The sequence below is a fragment of the Haemaphysalis longicornis genome, unplaced genomic scaffold, assembly GCF_048455015.1.
Source record: "Haemaphysalis longicornis isolate Haplotype H1 unplaced genomic scaffold, Haemaphysalis longicornis Haplotype H1 scaffold_150, whole genome shotgun sequence".
Taxonomy (NCBI): domain Eukaryota; kingdom Metazoa; phylum Arthropoda; class Arachnida; order Ixodida; family Ixodidae; genus Haemaphysalis; species Haemaphysalis longicornis.
The window spans coordinates 569,866-589,873 of NW_027526258.1; positions in this window are offsets into that span (position 1 = coordinate 569,866).

Below are 20,008 nucleotides of genomic sequence, written 5' to 3' on the forward strand. Positions count from 1 at the left end.
CCGAAAATACCAAGCGGCAACCATCTCCGACAGCATACTCAACGCTGCTCAACTCTCATGCAAACAAGCAAGCATCAAGATTAGAATCGACTACGACCAAAACATCGCGACCGTGAGCACACCTCACGAATTCGCAGCAAGGAAGCTTGACAGCATCACCCAGCTCAACATCCACGGCAAGTGTTTCAAAATCAATCATTACGGCCTCTTCCCCCAGGATTCCAGTAAAGGTGTCTTGCACGACAGACCGATCGAGTACACCCCCAAGAAATTCTCGAAGATTTATGGATGCCCGGATACGAATTCTCGGCGTGTCGACGACTTGGACAATCGGGCTCGGTGGTGATTACCATCCTAGGACAGATAGTCCCCTTCTATGTCTACTACAAAGGAGTAGAAACTCGTTGTTATCTGTACAAAAAAACCCTACCGTACTGCTTCAAGTGCTTCAAGCAAGGTCACCGCTCCGACGTGTGCCCAACGCCAGACGTCATAGCATGCGAACGCTGCGGTGCCCGTGACCCACTACCTGACCACCTGTGCAACCCCAAATGTGAGCTGTGCCAGGGGGACCACCTCACCGCCAGCAAGGAATGCAGAATGCGGTTCCGGGAGCCGTACCTTCTCCGAAAGAAGAAACGGGAACGCGACCACCCCTCCACTCCGGCGGAGTCCGCCCACCGGTCCCGCAGTGCCACCCGAGGGAACAGTTGGCCAGCCGGGCGCTCAAAGTCACGATCAACCGTCCCACCCCAGGGGAACCATTCGCGGTCCCGGTCAAAGTCCCGACAACACGGGGAGAGGCAAGGGCGGCAGGACAACGACACTGACGGGAACAAGGTGAGCTGGGCATCCGTTCTCTCTCCCACTGCTCGTCCGTCCAGTCCACAGTGCAGCGAATGTGATAAACTACAACAAGAAATCAGGACACTCAGGGCAGAAATTCAATCACTCAAATCCCTCATGACACAACAACTCAAGAAAACATCCGCGCCAACCCCACAAACACAACCCGGTACGCTCCCTGAAGATGCCTCAGAAGAGCCCATCACGACACCTCTGACACAACCCGCTATAGAAAAAAAAACGAAGGCTGGAACAGGAGTCACCTATGCAGGACGAAAACACCGTAAGCTATATAAACAAGGAAGAATTCCAAATCGGTCTCGAGCAACTCACTACTCTCGTCCAGGGCCAGCTAAAGACCATCTCCGCTCAGCTAGGGCAACTTGGGAGTCAAGTGGCGCAGCTGTCGGGACAAATGCAGAGCACCCAAACCAGAATCGAGCGCCTAGAACTTCAGCACTCGACAAGCACCGGCCGTCACTCAAGAAGGGACAAACCGTACCTCCGCCCAGGACAGACAGACACGACGGCCGAAAGCTACATCACCAACAATGAAGACTAACTACAGACAGAGTCCGCAATCTCCGCCACTAATCTGGCAGTGGAATTGCCGAAGCTTTAGACTTAGGAAGGGTGACTTACAACAATATATTGCTAATCAATCTCATCCCCCCGATGTCATAGCTCTGCAAGAAACGGCCCACCCCGCGAAAATTCCCGGCTACGCAACCCACATCACTAATAACGGAAGGGATGTCTGCACCCTAATTAGGAAAGATATCACGGCTGTTCAACACCCCTTGACAACAAACGCTCACGATAATATTCTAACCGAACTAGTTCCTCATAAAACGAAAAGAGGTCGAAGCATTTTTATCCTCAACATCTATTGCCGGCCGAAAAACAAAGCCCCTGGACTGGCGGATATCATTCGACAGGCAAAAAGAATAGCGGGCTCTAATCCCTTTGTCATCGCAGGGGACCTAAACGCCGCACACCAAGCCTGAGGCTACATGTATCAAACCAAACGAAGAAGAGAGCTCTCCAACATTATCGACGAAGAGAGCCTCACCCTCATCACAGACCCATGCACGCCAACCAGAATCGGCACTAGCTCGACGAGAGATACCTGTCCGGATCTTACCTTAACATCAAACATCTTCAACGTTAATTGGAGGAATTGTGAGGAAAGCTTAGGAAGTGATCACATGATCATCGAGACTAAAGTGTATGGCCCGTCATACAGACGGCAATTAGGAGAAGCGAAACTTACGGGCTGGGACGCAATAAGGAAAAAAAGAAGTCAAGACCCCACCACCACAATAGAAGACATAAACGCATGGACCCAAGACCTCTGCAACGATATTTCACAAAACACAAAGAAAATCCAAATTTCCAATCAAACACCGGCAGTGGACAATCACTTGCTTCACTTCTGGGAAGCCCGGCGCAGCTTACTGCGGAGATGGAGGAAGCAGAGGCATAACAGAAAGCTCCGCTTACGAATCGCCAAACTCAACACAGAAGCGGCTCAGTATGCGGCGCAGCTTTGCCGCCAAAACTGGCTACATATATGTGACACCCTAAACGGAAGACTCAGCAATTCGAAGTCATGAAAAATTCTTAGATATCTGATAGTCCCTACCAAGAGCAACCTAGAATCTAGCAAGACAATGCAGACTATAATACACCAGTACCAAGGATCTGGAGAGGACCTCATGAGTGCCCTCAAGAACAGGTATTTCCCGGACACACCCAAGGAAGTTATACCGACATATAGTGGACCAGCAAATGCCACCCTTGATCAGCCAATAACACCGGTTGAGGTGCGGGCGGCCCTGGCCAAGATCCGCCGGAACACGTCTCCTGGCATGGACAAAATAACTAACAAAGCCCTGGCAAACCTGGACGACGCTTCCATCGTTGCTCTGTCCACCTACATGAACGATTGCTGGATGAGCAGCATTCTCCCGAGTTCATGGAAGGAGGCGGAAGTGAGATTCCTACCCAAACCGGGCAAGACGCCATGCGTCGACAACCTCCGCCCGATTTCCCTCACCTCCTGCATCGGGAAGGTGATGGAACACGTTGTTCTATACAGGTTGCAAAGGCGCTTAGAAACTACAGACCAAATGCCCCACACAATGTTCGGATTTCGCCCGCACCTATCCACGCAAGACATCCTACTTCAACTAAAAGCCGACATCTTCGAAGCAGACAGTAGGACCACGCCGAAGGCCATCCTCACATTAGACCTCAAGGGGGCCTTCGACAACGTGGCTCACAGCGTTATTATGAAGAACCTCAACGACCTCGGCTGCGGCGAAAGAATGTACGAATACGTCCGTTGTTTTCTCGCAGACCGCAAAGCTATCATCAAAATGGGAGACCTACAATCCGACGTTTTCTCGTGCGGAAGTAGGGGTACGCCGCAAGGCGCGGTTCTGTCCCCAATACTGTTCAACATCGCCTTGATTAACCTCCCAAAAGAACTGAACAAAATTCCGGACATCAAGCACGGCATTTACGCCGACGATATAACGATTTGGGTGGGTAAGGGATCGCTGGGAACCATGCAGGACCGCCTCCAACAGGCCGCAGACGCTGTCCATGCGTACCCAAAGCAATGCGGCCTCACCTGCGCGCCTCAGAAACTGGAGCTTCTCTTGGTTCAAAAACGCCACCGGGATCCCACCACGGACATTCACGTCATGTTGGATGGCATCATGATTTCCCCAACTCGAAACATGAAGATTTTGGGAATGACCTACCAGGGAAATTATAAAAATACGCAACTAATACGGAAACTGGACTCGTCAACCGCTCAGATCGTCAGGATGCTCCGCCGCATTGCCAGCCAAAAACACGGAATGAAGGAACAGGACATGCTGAATCTTGTTCAAGCTTTTCTAATATCACGAATTACGTACGTCGCCCCCTACGCCACCCTCCTGGCCGCAGAACGGCGGAAGATCGATACCATTATACGAAAGGCCTTTAAACAAGCCCTCGGACTTCCAGCAAGCACTTCTTCGTCTCGTTTGATGGCGCTAGGGGTGCACAATACCATAGATGAGCTTACAGAAGCGCACCTGAACGCCCAGAAAGCGCGCCTAAGCACTACCCTGACAGGCCGGCAAGTACTTATGAACCTGGGATACTCCCCTTTAATGGAAATGGACAATGCCGAAGACATTCCACCGGAAATTAGGTCGAAGCTAAAAATTGCTCCCCTGCCAAGAAATATGACCCCTCAGCACCATGAAGGCAGAAGAACAGCCAGGGCACAAACCCTTGGACGGCTGTACTGTCACTCAAAAACAACAGTATTCACAGACGCAGCGGACTACGCACGTGCAAATACTAAAACAGCGGTTGTTGCCACCCCCACTGATCTTATTACTAGTGTCACCCTTCGCCAGGCTACCATCCTCGAAGCGGAAGAAGCGGCGCTCGCATTAGCAATAACCCAGACCAAAGCCAAGATTATTATTACAGACTCGCAAGCGGCGTGTCGCAAGTACATAGCCGGAAGGATTTCCACAAAAGCCCTACGGATCCTAATCCAAAACCCCTCTGAAAGAACAGTCAAAATCATTTGGACGCCTGCCCACTCATCCCTTCGCGGCAATGCAGCGGCTCACGCTCACGCCCGAAATCTTGCTCGCCGGGCACCGCAAGAGGACGATGAGAGGACCAGACACCCACTTATTACATACAACGACATCACCCAACACTACACGCTCACACGACGCACCTTCCCGCCACCGGCAGAAAAATTAACAAATGAACAAGTCACCCTCCGACAACTTCAAACAAATACATTTCCACATCCTACACGGCTACACGCCCTTCACCCCACAATATACTACCCCCTTGTGCCGGCACTGCGGCAACCCAGCAACGCTCTTTCATATGGTTTGGGCATGCCCTTCAAACCCAGACCTTGCACCAATTCCCAGTCCTACATACGAGCAGTGGGAGAGTGAACTTGCCAGCTCGGACCCAAGTAAGCAGCTCTGGCTTGCTGAAAGGGCGAAGACGGCAGGCCGCACCAACGGAGTCCTGGACTGAGGACCCCGCCCACTTACAAGCTCGATGGATCTGTCCAATAAAGTTTCCTCCTCCTCCTCCTCTAGAAGAAATCTGGTGGTTTGACATTATTAAAGGCCCAAATTAGCCTCCATGTGATGTAAAAACACTTTGTCAATGATTATGACCGGCGCAATAATGCAGGCAAGCAAGCGATGTGAAAAAATCCGCTTGGAGTTGAGAACCAAACTCTTTGGTGGATGCTTGTTGACGTTCTGATGATCACTTACCAGTCAGAACTTTCATTTGCGGTTTATTATCATGTTCTGACTCACTATGGTAGCCCTGCTTGCAGGAATAAGGTACGGTGCGCTAGAATCATGCCCAGCAAGCTTTCACCAAGCCGCCGTCAGGCTGTGAAGTGACTTCAGCACTACGGGCCTACTACATTGCAGCGCCACCTAACAATTTCGAAAAGAAACAAATAAAAGGCTGTTGGAGACTTTGTCAGAATAGACAGTACTACTAAGAAGCGACACTAGACCTCCGGAAATGCCTTCATATGAAACCGAAACTGGCCGGTGAACAGCTCGCGGTGTTCAAGGCCAATTGGAAGCGTTCTCCTCGTCTGAACTGATACCCGACGACTTGGTGTTATCGTTTGACTTTCAGCGGAAGCTCTTATCGCAGAAGCAAGGCGTAGATAAAGTGGACGCGCGAGCGGCATGCTTGTTTTGAGGAGCAGTATCGGGCAACGGAGGCGCCATGGCAAATGAGCTTGTAGTTGGGGAACTGCGTAGTAGCGCCAAATATGAATTTCGCAATGCGAAAACGAAACCGCAACTGCTGGAAACTGGTTGAAAATGTCAGGCACACTTGCTAGACATGCGGGGGACCATCAGAAATAAGCTTTGGGAGAATAAAGCTGCCCTTTGTCCGAACCAAAGATCATTAGTGAATTAGTGGCCGTTTTCAAGTAATTATCACCTCTCAACGCTCTCGGATTACAAAGGTGACCCCATTATTTGGTATTTGACTTCCCAGGAGCCTTTTGACAAAAAAAAAATATTATGGTAATGCAGCCTAACCACGACCTGCATCCTTTTTTCTCAAGTGCAGTAGCCACGCCCCCTTCCTCAAAAACACACGCACCTCAGCTCGCAAAAAACGCCGTCAAAAATCTCAATGTCGGCGGAGCGGCCGGGAAAATTTAAACTTATTCTAAATGGGCAGTGCCTAGACTAACTACTGGCTGCATTAGGTGTACGAGAAGCGACTACAACATGTCGAAATAGGCAATATAAATCATCGATCACCGGTGATCGATTTGAATAGGCGTGGTGACGAAAGAGTTAAAACAACCGAACTTGACTCAAGCGAAAACGCTAGCCCCCAACAGAAGGATATTAAAGATATCGAGGAATGGGCAGAACAGCTAGTAGTAGCGTAGACCAAGCGTCTAAAGACATACCGGAAGAGGCAAACCTCAGTCAGGCCGATTCTAGGCTACTGAATATGTGGGAGGCCAACCAAAGCCTACAAAGGCGACTACAACGAGAAAAGTTAAATCGTAATTTACGCAGACGCCTGGCAGCCCTGAACCGGGAGAGTGATGACTATGCAAACCATCTTTCACAGCAAAATTGGTACAGTACATGCGACAGCATGGACCCCCAGATTGGCCTCGCAAAACCTCGGAGCATTCTTCGCTTCCTTATTGACCCGGAAAGTAGCAAAACCACTCAAAAGCACAACCTGAGCATTTTACTGCACCGATTGGAAGGGTCGGACGATGACCTCTTAGAGGCATTTCGTGATAGATATATAGGAACGAACCCCAAAGAGGAGCTTAAATCATACACGGGCAATGAGAATGTCATGGACCGTCCAATCACGGTGGCGGAAGTACAAGGTGCCATTCAGGACCAGCGGATCAGATCTTCCCCGGGCCCAGACGGCATAACGAACAAGATGCTGCGCAACCTGGACGACGGCTCTGCGAAGCCTTGACCCGGTACATGAACGTGTGCTGGAACCGGGGTCTTGACCCGGTTCCTCCCGGGGCAGTTGGAAACAGCCAAGGTAGTGATGATCCCGAAGCCCGGCAAAAACTTGCAGACAGATAACCTCATGCCAATATCACTTACCTCATGCGTAGGTAAACTAATGGAACACGTGATATTGAAAAGGCTTAATAGATGCGCAGAAGAGGAAGGACTCTTTCCGGAAACAATGATAGGTTTTCGCCCAAAATTGTCGACGCAAGACGTCATGCTCAGGCTTAAGCACAATATCATTGACGGGGAGAACTGTTCCCCTTTAGATACTAGGGCAATTCTGGGGCTTCACCTAACCAAGGCATTCGATAACGTAAAACACTCGGCTATCTTAGAGAACTTGGACAAACTAGGAATAGGCCAGAAGACGTATGAATATGTCAGGAACTTTCTTACGGATCGAGCGCTACACTTGCCGTAGGGGGGCTGCAATCGGCCACGTTAGAGCTCGGAAGCAGAGGTACTCCTCAGGGGTCTGTCCTCTCGCCCTTCCTTTTCAACGTGGCCATGATGGGCCTTCCAGCAATCCTAAACAACATAGACGGACTACATTACAGCCTGTACGCCAAAGATGTAACGCTCTAGGTGGCCGGGAATAGCGACAAGCATGTGCCGGACACTCTACAACGGGCGATCAAGGCTGTAGAAGGGTACGTAGGACCGGGAGGCTTGAGTTGCTCCCTACAAAAATCGGAGCTGCTAATATACCGTCCGACCAGCAGAGGGCGCAAAACCAACTCGACCACTCCAAACATTCACCTTTTTGCAGCTGGTACGCAGCGTATCCCGACAGTTCAAAGTATCAGGGTCCTGGGCCTAAGAATTCAGGCCAAGGGCCACAACATAGAAACCATACGCGCGCTGGAAAAAAGCGTCAATCAAACAATTCGGCTCATCTCGCGCATCGCAAACAGGCAACACGAAATGAAACAGCATAACATAATGAGATTGGTACAGGCTTTTGTTTTAAGAAGGATTGTATAAACGGTATTCGTTGAATAGTTTAGCGGTCAATTTTTTTCGCTTGACAACACTGGAAACGGCCACAGACATGGCCGATGCGCCACGGACACGGCGCAGCCTGGGCCACTGCGGCCGCACGCCGAAAAAAAAAAAAGGCACCGGCGTGCGTCATCTGCTCCGTTCCAATCCGATTCCAAACTGTGGCACCAACGAAGATGTTATTAATCGCACTCACAGTGAACTGGACGCAATACTTTGTGTTCGGCGAAGAGTGCGTAACGTGAAACACAGTCATGTGTTTCACAGTCGTGCTTAGCACGGACAAGTGCCGCCATCCCGCGGAGCCCGACGTAACGAGTGACGGCGCACTCACACGGTTGCATGGGGAAGAGGGGTGCCTGATCTGCGGGCCGTGCGCACAACGTCGCCTAGCAACAGACGCTTGGCCACAGATATGGCGGCGCACACTTGGTTGCCTGCATGCATTCCACGCCATTGAATACCGAGGATACGTTACCCCTTACCTGAACCTAAAGCGAAATGAGAACAAAATAAACGCCATGATAAGTAGAGCGCACAAACAAGCCCTGTCTATACCTGTAACTGCATCGAACGAACGCTTTGAAGCGCTCGGCCTCCATAACACGCTCAGTGAGCTCAGAGAAGCCCAGCTTACTTCCCAAAAGGAACGGCTCTCTAAGAGTCAGACAGGGAGACAAATACTTGATTTTCTTAACATAAACCACAGAGGTGCGCAAGGCGCGAAAGTCGAAATACCAGCGGAGATAGGGACTCACATGCATATCCCGCCACTTCCTAAGAATATGCATCCTGTGCATAACCAGGAGCGCCGACAGGCCAGATCCAGGGCTGTGCACAACAGATACGCCAAATCCGAGGACGTGATGTACGTGGACGCCGCCGAATGTACCAGCTGTGACGCTATGGCCTTAGCGGTAGGGAACCGAGAGGGCGATTGCATAACCTCCGTTTCCGTCCGGACGACGGACCCAGAGGTTGGCGAAGAGGTGGCCAATGCCCTGGCAATGGTCGCGTCTTCCAAGACCAGCCAAATCAGCCATTCTAAACTACGCGAGGGGATCCATCTCACCCGAGGCGTTCCAAATTCTAAAGTTCGGCTTGAGGATGGAGCGAGACGGCAAAATACAACTGACACGGGCACCGGCCCACTCGGGCCTGGCCGGGAACGAGTGTGCGCACGACGCAGCTCGAGGTTTCGTTGACCGAGCCGATGTCGAAACTCCTGACACAGACGCCCACTCGATACGACGGTCAGGCAGGGACAGGCTAGTGTACTACAGAGATATAGCTGACCACTGTAGACTATAAAGGGCACAATACCCAGCCCCAGATAAGACACTGAGCGAATGGCAATCAGTAGCGTGGGGACGGCTGCAGACAGATTGTTTCTCCAATCCAGTGGCTTACAGCCGATGTTACCCAGAGCTCTATTCAGATAAACGCAAGGCGTGCGGTGACAGGGCTGACCTACATCACATGGTATGGTCTTGCCCTCTCCAGAGAAATTACCCGCAAAGCAGTAAGGCAGGACAGCCTGCACTCAACATAAGTTCGAAGGAGCAGTGGGAGACCGCGCTACTCAGCTCTGACCCGGGTGTCCAGACCCGGCTCGTCCAGATGGCCACGACCGCCGCCAGGGACCAAAGACTCCTGACCGACGGTTACGAGACAAATCTGGGCAACTAAAATGTTGTTCACTCACTCTGTAGCTCGGCGTTTTCATTGCCTCGTGTGGCATCAGGTAGGATAGTATGTATATGTGCCTATCACCCGTTCTCTAAACAATGCACGTCGCAATGCTGCGTTTCCCGTCACGGAAAAAAATTCAAACGAAAACGTTCCGAAAGCCTCAGATAAATAGAGACCTGCTCAAGAGTATCACACACAAAAAACTTTTTTCGTGACCCGTGAGGTTAAGGTATTTCCAGAACTTAAAAATACAAGAATAAGCTATACAAAGAGCTCAAAGCAGCTCGAAATAATTACTACATTGAGCGGTTTTCGAATATTAAGGGCGATCTGAGGAAATCTGAAAATAAAAATGAGTAAAATAACTTGCAAGACCAGTACCCGTAATCCGATTAAAGTAGTAACCCTTTGGTTGTGTGTTGTCTGATGCTATGAATGCGTATTTTATATCTGCGGCCAGTGTGAAAATTATCTACCCAATTCATCTATTGACATTTGTAACCTTATCGACCTGTTAGTAAACCTCATAGCGTTTGCGCTAAGTTAGTGTTCCTCAGGGCGCTGCTCTGATGGTAAGCACTATACGAAATAAGATGTCCCCAGGACATGACTACGTAAGAACTATACAATTGAAATACATTTATGCACCCGTAATCGCCGCATTTTGCTATATTATTAAACTGGTGTTTGAAACAGCGACATTTCTAAGAGAGTTTAAAATAGCGCTGATATTCCCGTGCATTTATACATGAGAGAAAAGAAAAAAACAGACTTAACCAACTACAAGCCAATTTCTGTACCGCCAATTCTATCAAAATTGTTTGGTTCGAGTGTTTAGTCAAGTTTGGTATTCGTAGTGTTCTTTTAATTAAAAGTATATGCTTCATATTTGCAATTTCAATGAAGATACGCGTTGGAAACAATGTTTTCACTCAAACATGCAAGAAACGATCTCAGGCGAGCTTAGACCTGGTGGCTGAATTCCAAGAAATCCAACAGTAAAGACAGGTTCCAGTAGATAGCGCACGAGCAGTGGAACGCGGTGAGATTGGTTTGCCTTGAGCAAACTTCCCTCGTGGTTACTGTGCAGGAGCGAGACGGGAGGGCGAGGGGAGAGAAAAGGGTGAGGGCCGTTTACTTGGCTGGGGCTATCGTCTTTCGCAGAAGTAAGTAGAACGTGGCATTTTTTTTGCATTATTGCGTGTGGGCGTTCTTGCATGCTGATGTGCGCCGGCATCATAGTTTTACCCCTGGTCATATACACCAGCCACCTTATATTTAAACCACTCTTGTTCTTCGCCCTGGCCCTTTACACCAGTCGTACTCATAGTTTTTTTTTAACTGATTTTATTTCGTGTTCTCTCCTCATCAAATAACTTTGTGTTTGGCGCTCTTTGCCCGTGTCGCCCTTGCGCCAATAAAATCAAACCATTATCATCATCATCGTGTGCGCCGGCATGGATATTTTTTTCCCTTTTTGAAGTCACAAAACATTTAATTGTCGAGTCTGTTTTTCTTCACATTCTATTCCCCGAAAACGTCCCAACGCATCATCCGAGTATCTAATCGCTGGGCTACTAGCAAGCACTCAGCTGGACTCCAAAGGTACGTCATCACAGTATGCCATTTTGCAAGCACAATCGCGGACATCTAGGGTTTTAAATGCGAATGCATTTCTTAGCCGCGGGTTACCGTCTTGCGTCGTTGAGCGGCGTGCGCCTAGCAACAGCTGTGGCGCGCGCCTAGCAACCGGAGCAGGTGCGGAGTAGCGGAGGGCAAGGGGAGAGGAGGAGCGCGCTCGGAGGCGCAACCACATGCAACGTTTTGGCCGCGTCTTGCAACCGTCCGCGGCGCCTGGCGCCGACGCGGAACGGGCGTTGGAGAGGGCGAGCAACCACATGAGACGCGCGAAGAGCGCTTCTCCGATCCAAGTTGCCAGACTTACTTTGGTAAAGGCAGCATCGTTCTGTTTAAGTCATTTTTAATAAACTGAAGAATAATCAAAACTTCAACAAACAAAACACGTTAAATTGATGTTCTATTAAATTAAGTGCTAAAGAGCCGCCATGTTGCGTGCGGAGGGGGACCGGAAATTGAGGACAGCAACATCCGGCGCAGACGCCGAAAACGGACCGAAAATCTGGGATGCGCAGACACCGGCGCTCTGAGCGCGCTGCTGTGTATTTGGTGGCGCGCGCTGAACGCGCGTCGCCGCGGACGGTCTCCAAACGCGACCAAAACGCGACCAAAGCTCGCATCGCGGAGCTCGGGCGGAGTAGCGGAGAGTCAGTGGAGAGGAGGAGCGCGCTCGGCATGTGAGGGCGCTCGCATCGCGGAGCTCGGGGCGCAGAGAGAGCTCGCGCGCGGGCTTGCGCGGGTCTCTCTCTCCTCTCCGCGTACCCCTCTCCGCTCGCTGCGCATATAAATGCAGGGAGCGCGCGCCTCTCTCCGTGACTGCTTGCCGACTGGCGCCTTGATAGCGATGGGAGTCGGTGAAGTCCAATCCCTCGCGGCAACGATACCGCAAAGAAGAATTCGGTGCACCCAATGCATTCGCATTTCCGCACGATCCCCTTCGGGGGGGTGGGGGGATTTTTTAATTAAAGCTTTCCTCCGCCTTGGATTTTTAGTATATCTCGTTGAGTTGGGTTTGATAACGCCGAATTCTTTTTGTTGCTGTTGCACTCCATGCAATAATAAATAAACGCTTTCGAATCCAATCCGCCGCCTTGGATTATTAGTATTGCCGCGAACCACGTATGGGTTTGTGTATTTATAGTTTTTTTACTGCCCGGCCACGCTCGGCTCTGTTATCTGTGTCCCAAGCGAAGCGCGTCTTCCATTCTTTATTTTTATGCCGCACGGGCTATCTCTTTCAGATACACAGACTGTCTCGCCCTAACGTCACTAGCCCAGAATAACCTCCTGTGATCTACAATGTTCTGGATGTAAATCGACGGTTCCAGAAACACTCGCGCCGAAAGATAAAAGCCTGCAGAGCAGACGTCGCAGCATTCAATTCGCCGGAGCTCGCCTGCACACGTCACTTTGTTGACTGCTGGTTCGCGGCCTGTGTATTCTTTGAGTTGTTAGGGGAGCACAAGTTCGCTCCAATAAGCTTGTTTTCCTTGAAGACAACTGCGTCGTCTTTGACTTCGTGACCGTATGTGTCGTTCAATTCGGTTTGGTAACGCCGGTTTCTTTCAAAACAAGGGGCAAAATAGGAACCCCGTTGCTTCTTCGGGTAATTAACTATCCTGAGAAAAAAAAATTGGAAAATTGCTCACGTGGCTGACGGAACAAACTCTTTCACCTATATAAAGTATTCGTTAGCACACGGCGGTTGAACACGGAGTGCGTGTTGGCGGCCCGGAAAGTCCCACGGGTTAGCAGCAGGCCGAAGTAGGTGTTTGCTCACCCAGCTCCGGTGGCGGCGGTAATCTTGGCCGAGCGCGCAACGAGACTCCCCGGCGTACAGGGCCCCATTGTCGTCGACCGCGAGAGGCGTGCGATACGGGCCCGGCTTCCTCTCTCTCGTGCAGGCGCCGCGTCCCGCCGGCCCGCTGCAGTAGTGCGGAGGCCGTAGCAGCGAGATCGTGCATATCTGCGCCGACACCATGAAGGCCGCCTGCTGGTGCGAAGCTCTGCTGACGGCGTGCGCGATGGCTTGCGCTACAGCGGACTACAGCTACGAGACGCGCTACTTTGAAACCAAGGTAAGACTCGAACGCCACCAGCGAATTCGTAACATGGCTTTCCTTGCCTTTGTTCAGCTGTTCAGGTAGGCGGTACACGTAGCTGCGGAAACAAAATTACGGGCGATGCTTGGAACTTTGCAAGAACGTGAAGCTCAACGCCTACTCTGGTGCTCTGTCGATCCGTGGAATTTCATTCCGAAGCCCATTCCGCTCGAGTCGGGTCGTCTCATTCCAGCGGAGTCGGCCTATTCTCCTCCCCGCCACGCCTTCCCTTTCCCAACTAGGCCTCGCGCCGGCCTATTTCATGAATGATTCTGGCAGCCGCCTAAGATGCGCACTGCGTCGGCTTTTCTCGCAAAATTACCCCCCCCCCTCTTACACACACACACCATCTGTTTTTTGGCGCGTTTTCCCGGTTCACGGCCCGGGCCTCGCGCTCTGGCATTCACAGACGATTGCCTTTGTTCCCCCGCTAAAGCGGGAAAACGTGGTCTGTCTGTATGTCCGTCCCTCGACTCAGCCACCCAGCCAAAACATAAAAGAATTCTTGAGCGATAAGTACCGCCCTTCACTGTTGTTACCATGTTGAGCGAAAGGAGAAAAAGAAGCCTTGGTTGATGCTTTTCTGGCTCGTGGTTTTTCAAAATTCAGGGGAGCTTGCACTCAGGCGCAAGACTTGAATGGCAAAGCTGTTGTAGGTGAGCGAGCATTGCCGGACACATAGTTAAGTTTCAGTATAATTGTTTATTGGCAGTGTCTATTATCCCGGCAACCGGGAGAATTACCGTCAGAAATTTCTCACGGCAGTTGCCTCTCATTGGTTAAGCACGCTACGCGGAGATTTTATGGGATAAATATTCACTAGAATGCCACGCTCGCAGCTGTCCCTGTAGCGCTGTGGTATCGTACTTGGTTTTAAAGGAGAAGGCTCAGGTTCGAATCCCCCCTTGCGTGTTTTTTTTTTTAGCTTTCAGAATTTTTCGGTCATCGTAATTTTCTTAATACTTTTTTACTCTGGTTTTTAATATATCAAGAGATCGACGCACAGGACTTGTACAATGGGTTGAATTGCGTTTAATATAGGTTGTGTTCTGTGTCGTTGGATTAGGTTTGTTGCAGTTGGTCTGGATTTGAGTAGGTTATGATGCGTTCGGTTAGGTTACGACGCTAGGTTCAGTGAGGTTATGTTATGTTACGTTACGTTGGGACGTAATATAATTCAGCAAATTTTAGGCCAGCCAGCTTTTATGAAAACTGCCGTAAGAATTTCCAATCTCACGGCTGCCGTGAGATTACAGGTAGCCTTGTTTATTTGCATGTAATTCCGGTGCTAGTAACCGTCGTAAATGTGTCGAAGAGGTCGTTGTCTGTCTTGCAGGATTTCTGCAGGATTTCTGTCTTGCAAGATGCACGATTTCTTAATACGTTGGCACTGAAGGACACATCACCACGCATTTGTACAAGCATGAATTTTTTACTTACATTTTTCGTCGTCGCTTTGCACTGTACTATAATAATCACCATATGCTTCGATATCGCCGTGTTTCTCATGCCAAAGAGTACATGCGCGGTAGCGCTTGACGAGAGCGCTGGAGTTTTTTTTTTTTTTTTTTTTTCCTTTTTTGGCTAACGCCGCTGCGGGAGACGGGGACTCAACGGTTGCCACGAGGCACTCGGCATTTTTTTGCTCCTCATAGTTTTGGCCAGCTTTTTCTTGTTTTTTTTTTTCTGAAGCCTATACTATGCGTGTGGCGGGAAAGCTCGGCGGTAGGCGCGCGTTAACGAGCGCTCCGCATTTTGTCAGTATTTTTTTCTTAACGGTAACTTTTTGCGCACTCGATACGGGGACACAGAAAAAGGTGAAACGAACACAAGCGCAGACTAACAACTGTTGTTAGACTGCGCTTGTGTTCGTGTCACCTTTTTCTGTGTCCCCGTATCGAGTGCGCAAAAAGTTACCGTTAAGACGTCAAAGCAACTAGCCCGCCTATCCGTGTTATTACAGTTTATGTTTTTCTGCAACGGTGAACTTACAGCTAGTACAAAAGCCCCGCTGTTGAAGCATTAGGCTTATATTTATTTATTTATTTATTTATTTATTTAAAACATACTGCAAGCCCATTGAAGGGCGGCCCAAGCAGCAGAGGCATCACAAGGAAACCATCGGTTTCCTTGAGGGAAACCATCGGTAGTTGAGAGGTACTAGGCGGTGTCTTCTTTAGATAAACGAATATGTGCTCTCAATTTCTGCGATAGTAAATAAAAATACGCGTTGAAAACAATATTCCGAACCAAAAATAGAAAAAGGGCTCGCGGCCGAGTCTGCACCTCGTGGCAGCATTCCAAGTGACACAGTAAGGAAAAGTTCTAGTAGATGGCGCGCGACGGGAAAACTGAATTTACTTGAACGGCGTTTATCGCGGGAAGACGGAGACGGAAAGGGCGGGGTAGAAAAAAGAGACCCGGCATGGGCGGCAGATGTGTCTCGATTTTCCACGTTCGCTGCGACAAGAGCAGCGACGTGGTTAATTTTTCTTCCGATTCTGTGCACCCCCGACGATTTTTTGCATCTCACGCGTTCCGTGAGGTTGAGGCCTTGGTGAGAGAAGATCAGCGGATAACTATACTACACTGGGCATGAGTTGTAAGTGAGAGCAGCTGTGCGCAGCGGGGGAAGGCGCCGCGAACCAGGTCGGCAGGGCGCGTGCTTGGTGAGCCGCGGGACGCTGCAGTGTATCCAGCCACGGCGGTGCGACAGGGGCCCCCTGGCCCCGCACCGAGCCGCATTAGCACAGTCTCTCAGAAGACCTGCCCAGCCACTGCTGGAACTCTCCGCTCTCTTCCCTGGCGGACGCCGTGTAACACGCCGGCTTCACGCCGTTCTTGACGCTGTTTTCTTTCAGTCTACGGAATGTATCAACTAGGCGTTTAATGTTCTCCAGTAACTGTCCCCGAATTTTTCCTATCAACACCCCTAGACAGGCTGTAAATGATTTCGGGGAGATTGGGTCGCCTTGTCTGACACCCTTCATGGTAGGCTCCTTTCAGCCTTGTTATGAAGGATTATCTTGCACGCACTACGTACGCTGTACATCTCGTCCAAGGGCCCCATGTGAGCGTCCTGTGCTCCCTGGTCTCTCAGTGCCTACATTACTGCGACGGTGTCGAAAGTTCTTGACAGTCTGTATATGCATTTAGAGGGTTTTATTTCGCCTCGAGTAGGTCTCAATGGCCAAGTTTATGGCATGAATGTGGTCCATTGTTAACGGTTTTTCCTAAATCCCACCGGCTCACTTTGCTGTGGGGCCAACACGATGAATTACGGTTTTCTATTGCAACTGTAAGCAATTTGTATGGTACAATTATGATGCGCCTGCATATTTTTCATTACGATACTACGCCTTGTGGAAGAAAGTCTACTTTACAATTAGATGTCAGCTCCTGTTTTGCGGACGAACGCAAGAAGGCAGCGGTGGTGGCGACGCATGTCAGCTGGTCTGCCAGCGTGGAGGCCTGCGCATCGAAGGAGTCCCAAGTGAAGGGCACGCCCGCAGCACGTGTTCCGTGTCAGCATGAAGTCGAGGCTCCGACGGACGCCCGCCTCGTCGGGAAGGACAAAAAAGACATAATAAAGGAGGCACCGACCACGAGAGAAGATGCGTTCGTCAGGAAGTTCTCGGGAAATAGCCTGCGAGCCACACCTGGGTCACAACAGCAGAGATGGCTACACCAACACGAAGTTGCTTCATTAGGAATGAGCGACCTAATTGTCTTTTTTGCTTGCTTTCATGCGCTTTCCTTTTCCTTTTTGTAGCAATGTGATTTCGTAGTCATGTGTTCTGGAGTTATGCCACGTGTTTGAGAACTTTTATAGCTTGTGTTTTTTTATATTTAGAATTTTGTTAGCACCCATTCATGTTTTGTTTGCTTGATGTGTGCCAATGGCCCCGCTCCTATGTTATACCCTCCTGCGGAGGGCCTTTAGATGTACCTGAATGAATGAATGAATAAAGTCTCTGCAGCAGCAACCTCCTCCCAGCGAGCGAGGCTACTGGGGAGGACCGTTCCACACGGTGGGAGGGGAGCACGTGCGGCGCGACGGAGATCTTTCTCTGTTGGGGAAATCGCTCTGGCGGCTCGACAGTCGCCGATGGCACTGGTCGTGGTACGCATGTAGTGTGGCAGGCACCGTCCGCCTGCATTGTGAGCGCTATTGCGCCGCCACAGCGCCCGACGCGAGTTTGCTTGGCTGCTGAGGCCGGATCGGCTGGGCTTCTCGCCCCGCTGTCCAACAGTCCGCGGGGACCCACGAAGCAGCACGGAGCAGTCACCTCACCCTCGCCTTCTTCGGCCGAGATCATCTGATGTAACACTTTCGAGTTTATTCGTCGAATGCAAACAGCGGCAAATGGAGGGCGTTGATTTGAGGGACGTGAACTGCTGGCGGCTTAAACAGCTACAAAAAGCCAGAGCTACGTGAAGCTGGAGGGCGGCAAACGACGCAGACACCGAGCTGAGACGTGCTCTCGCCTTTGTGTGAGCCAGCGCCCTTGCGAGCGGGATTTTTTTAATTTACACCCCCCTGGATGTGAAATCGAGCTCGGTTTTCCGGCGTTCACATAGGGTTGGCCATCTGTTGGGACATTCTGCAATGACGCGCCTCCTGTCAGAGCCTGTTTATTTACTTACAATAAAACTGTGACTGAGGTGTACCCTCCATACCTCCTGAGATAACACTTCCATAGTCTTGGTAGTTTCGGGAGGGTTACAATAAAACACTAGTTCCATGCGTTTTGCATTACCACACGCCTCCGGTAGGCGCCCATGTATCGACTACAGGCAGGAGCTCCTAATTGTGCACAACTTCAAGGTGAACTATCTAGTTATGGCAAGTAAGAAATAACTAAAATAAGAAATAAGAAGTAAGAAATAACTAATAACTAAAAAATAACTAAATAAGTAAAATTAAAATAACTAAACTTCAACTAAAGAAAAAATTATTACTGTCACTTGGATAGTGCCCCACCGGGGCATCGCCGGGTGCTGCAGTTAAGTCCCGGTTCCAGCGTGGGTGAAATGCTGCTTTCACTGACCGCCGCATCGACCGCTTCATCAGTGATCTCTGCGCAGCACTGGCAGTGGCCTTAAGCACCTCAACAAAAGCCGGGAGCGCCGCATCCACGGCATCCGGAGAGGGCAAGTACCTCTAGGGGCTTGAAGAAGAGCCGGAATGAGCGCTTGTAAGCCGTACTGTAAGCTCGGCCAGCATACCACATGCTTGAAGATGACGCGTTGGCTGGACACTGCCGTCAGGCATCAGCGAACAAGTGAAAGGCAAGGAAGAAGAAGACGAGATAGCTGGGAAAGAGGAAGATGACGACGTTCCAGCTCTGAGTCTACGGGCAGCGCGTCGTTTCCGGGCACAAGTTTGCCTTGTAAATAAATCTTTACCAGTCCTCATTCGTAACCATCGTTACAGAAGTGGTGGAGGCGGCTGGGTACACCGTACCTGGCCTTCAGGACGCTCCTAGCGCCCGTCAAGACATACCGATCACTCCTGTTCACGGGCACGCCAGTCGCCGCCTGCTAGGACTGCCTGCGGAGTGCAAGCCATTGCTCGGTCGGACACATGGACGGGATGCCAGCGCAACACTCACACCTCCCAATGAAGTGATTCTTCAGTACATCATCCAGCAACCTGGCACACCTAAGCCTTTCTACGGGAAAGCCTGTAAAGATGCGGAGGACTGGCTCGAAAAGTTTGAGCGTATCGGCAACTTCAATGGCTGGAATGAACAGCGCAAGCTGCACAACGTTTATTTCTCTCTGGAGGAAGCGGCCCGAACTTGGTTCGAGAGCAACGAAGCCGAAATGTCTACCCGGCAGGAGTTCCGTCAGCGGCTTCTTACGATGTACGTTAGCGTCGACCGCAGTGAGCGGGCTGAGGGTGCACTAGACGCCAGGATCCAACGTCCCAGCAAGTCCGCCGCCATTCAGCAAGTACGCAGAAGACACGCATGTGCGCTTGTTTCTACGCACGAGTGGTAAAGCACTCGTATCGTAAGCGGGAGGTACCAGGTTCGAATCCTGGGCCGCCAGATACCCACCGGTCTCTTTAAAGGGTACAAGCATCCCCGTAGCGTAGCTCGTCTCGGCGGTGGAACAAACGCTTGCAGCTTGACCACAAGCAGCCACGGGAGGCCATGTGGTAGGTCCCTCGAACCCCTTCGGGCGGGGTATGGGATGGCTGGACACCCACCAGTTCGAAGGGTACAAGCGCCGCCTGTCTCGGCGGGGGATGAAGGGCTTGGACACGCACCACCACTGCGGCAGACGTGGTAGGTTCCTCTGGAGCCGCTGGTCACCCTCCAGAATAAAAATGCGGACAGGCGCCCCCCGTAGGGCGGATCCAGTGTACTGGAAACCGTTCCACCAGCGGTTTGTACCATTGGGTACGAAAATGTGGGAGGTACTTCGGTACCGCTGGGCACGAACCAGTAAAAATGGGCCCATGTCCCCGCGAGGGGGACTCGAGTGAATGCGTCGCATAGGGGGTGGGTGTATTGCGTTAACGTTTAGTGTTTGGGGGGTTGGTGCTATCACGTGTACACCACGCAGCTATCACGCCGCTAGCACGGCGCTGAGTCGCGAACGCACGCCGCTGACGACGTAGTTTGAATG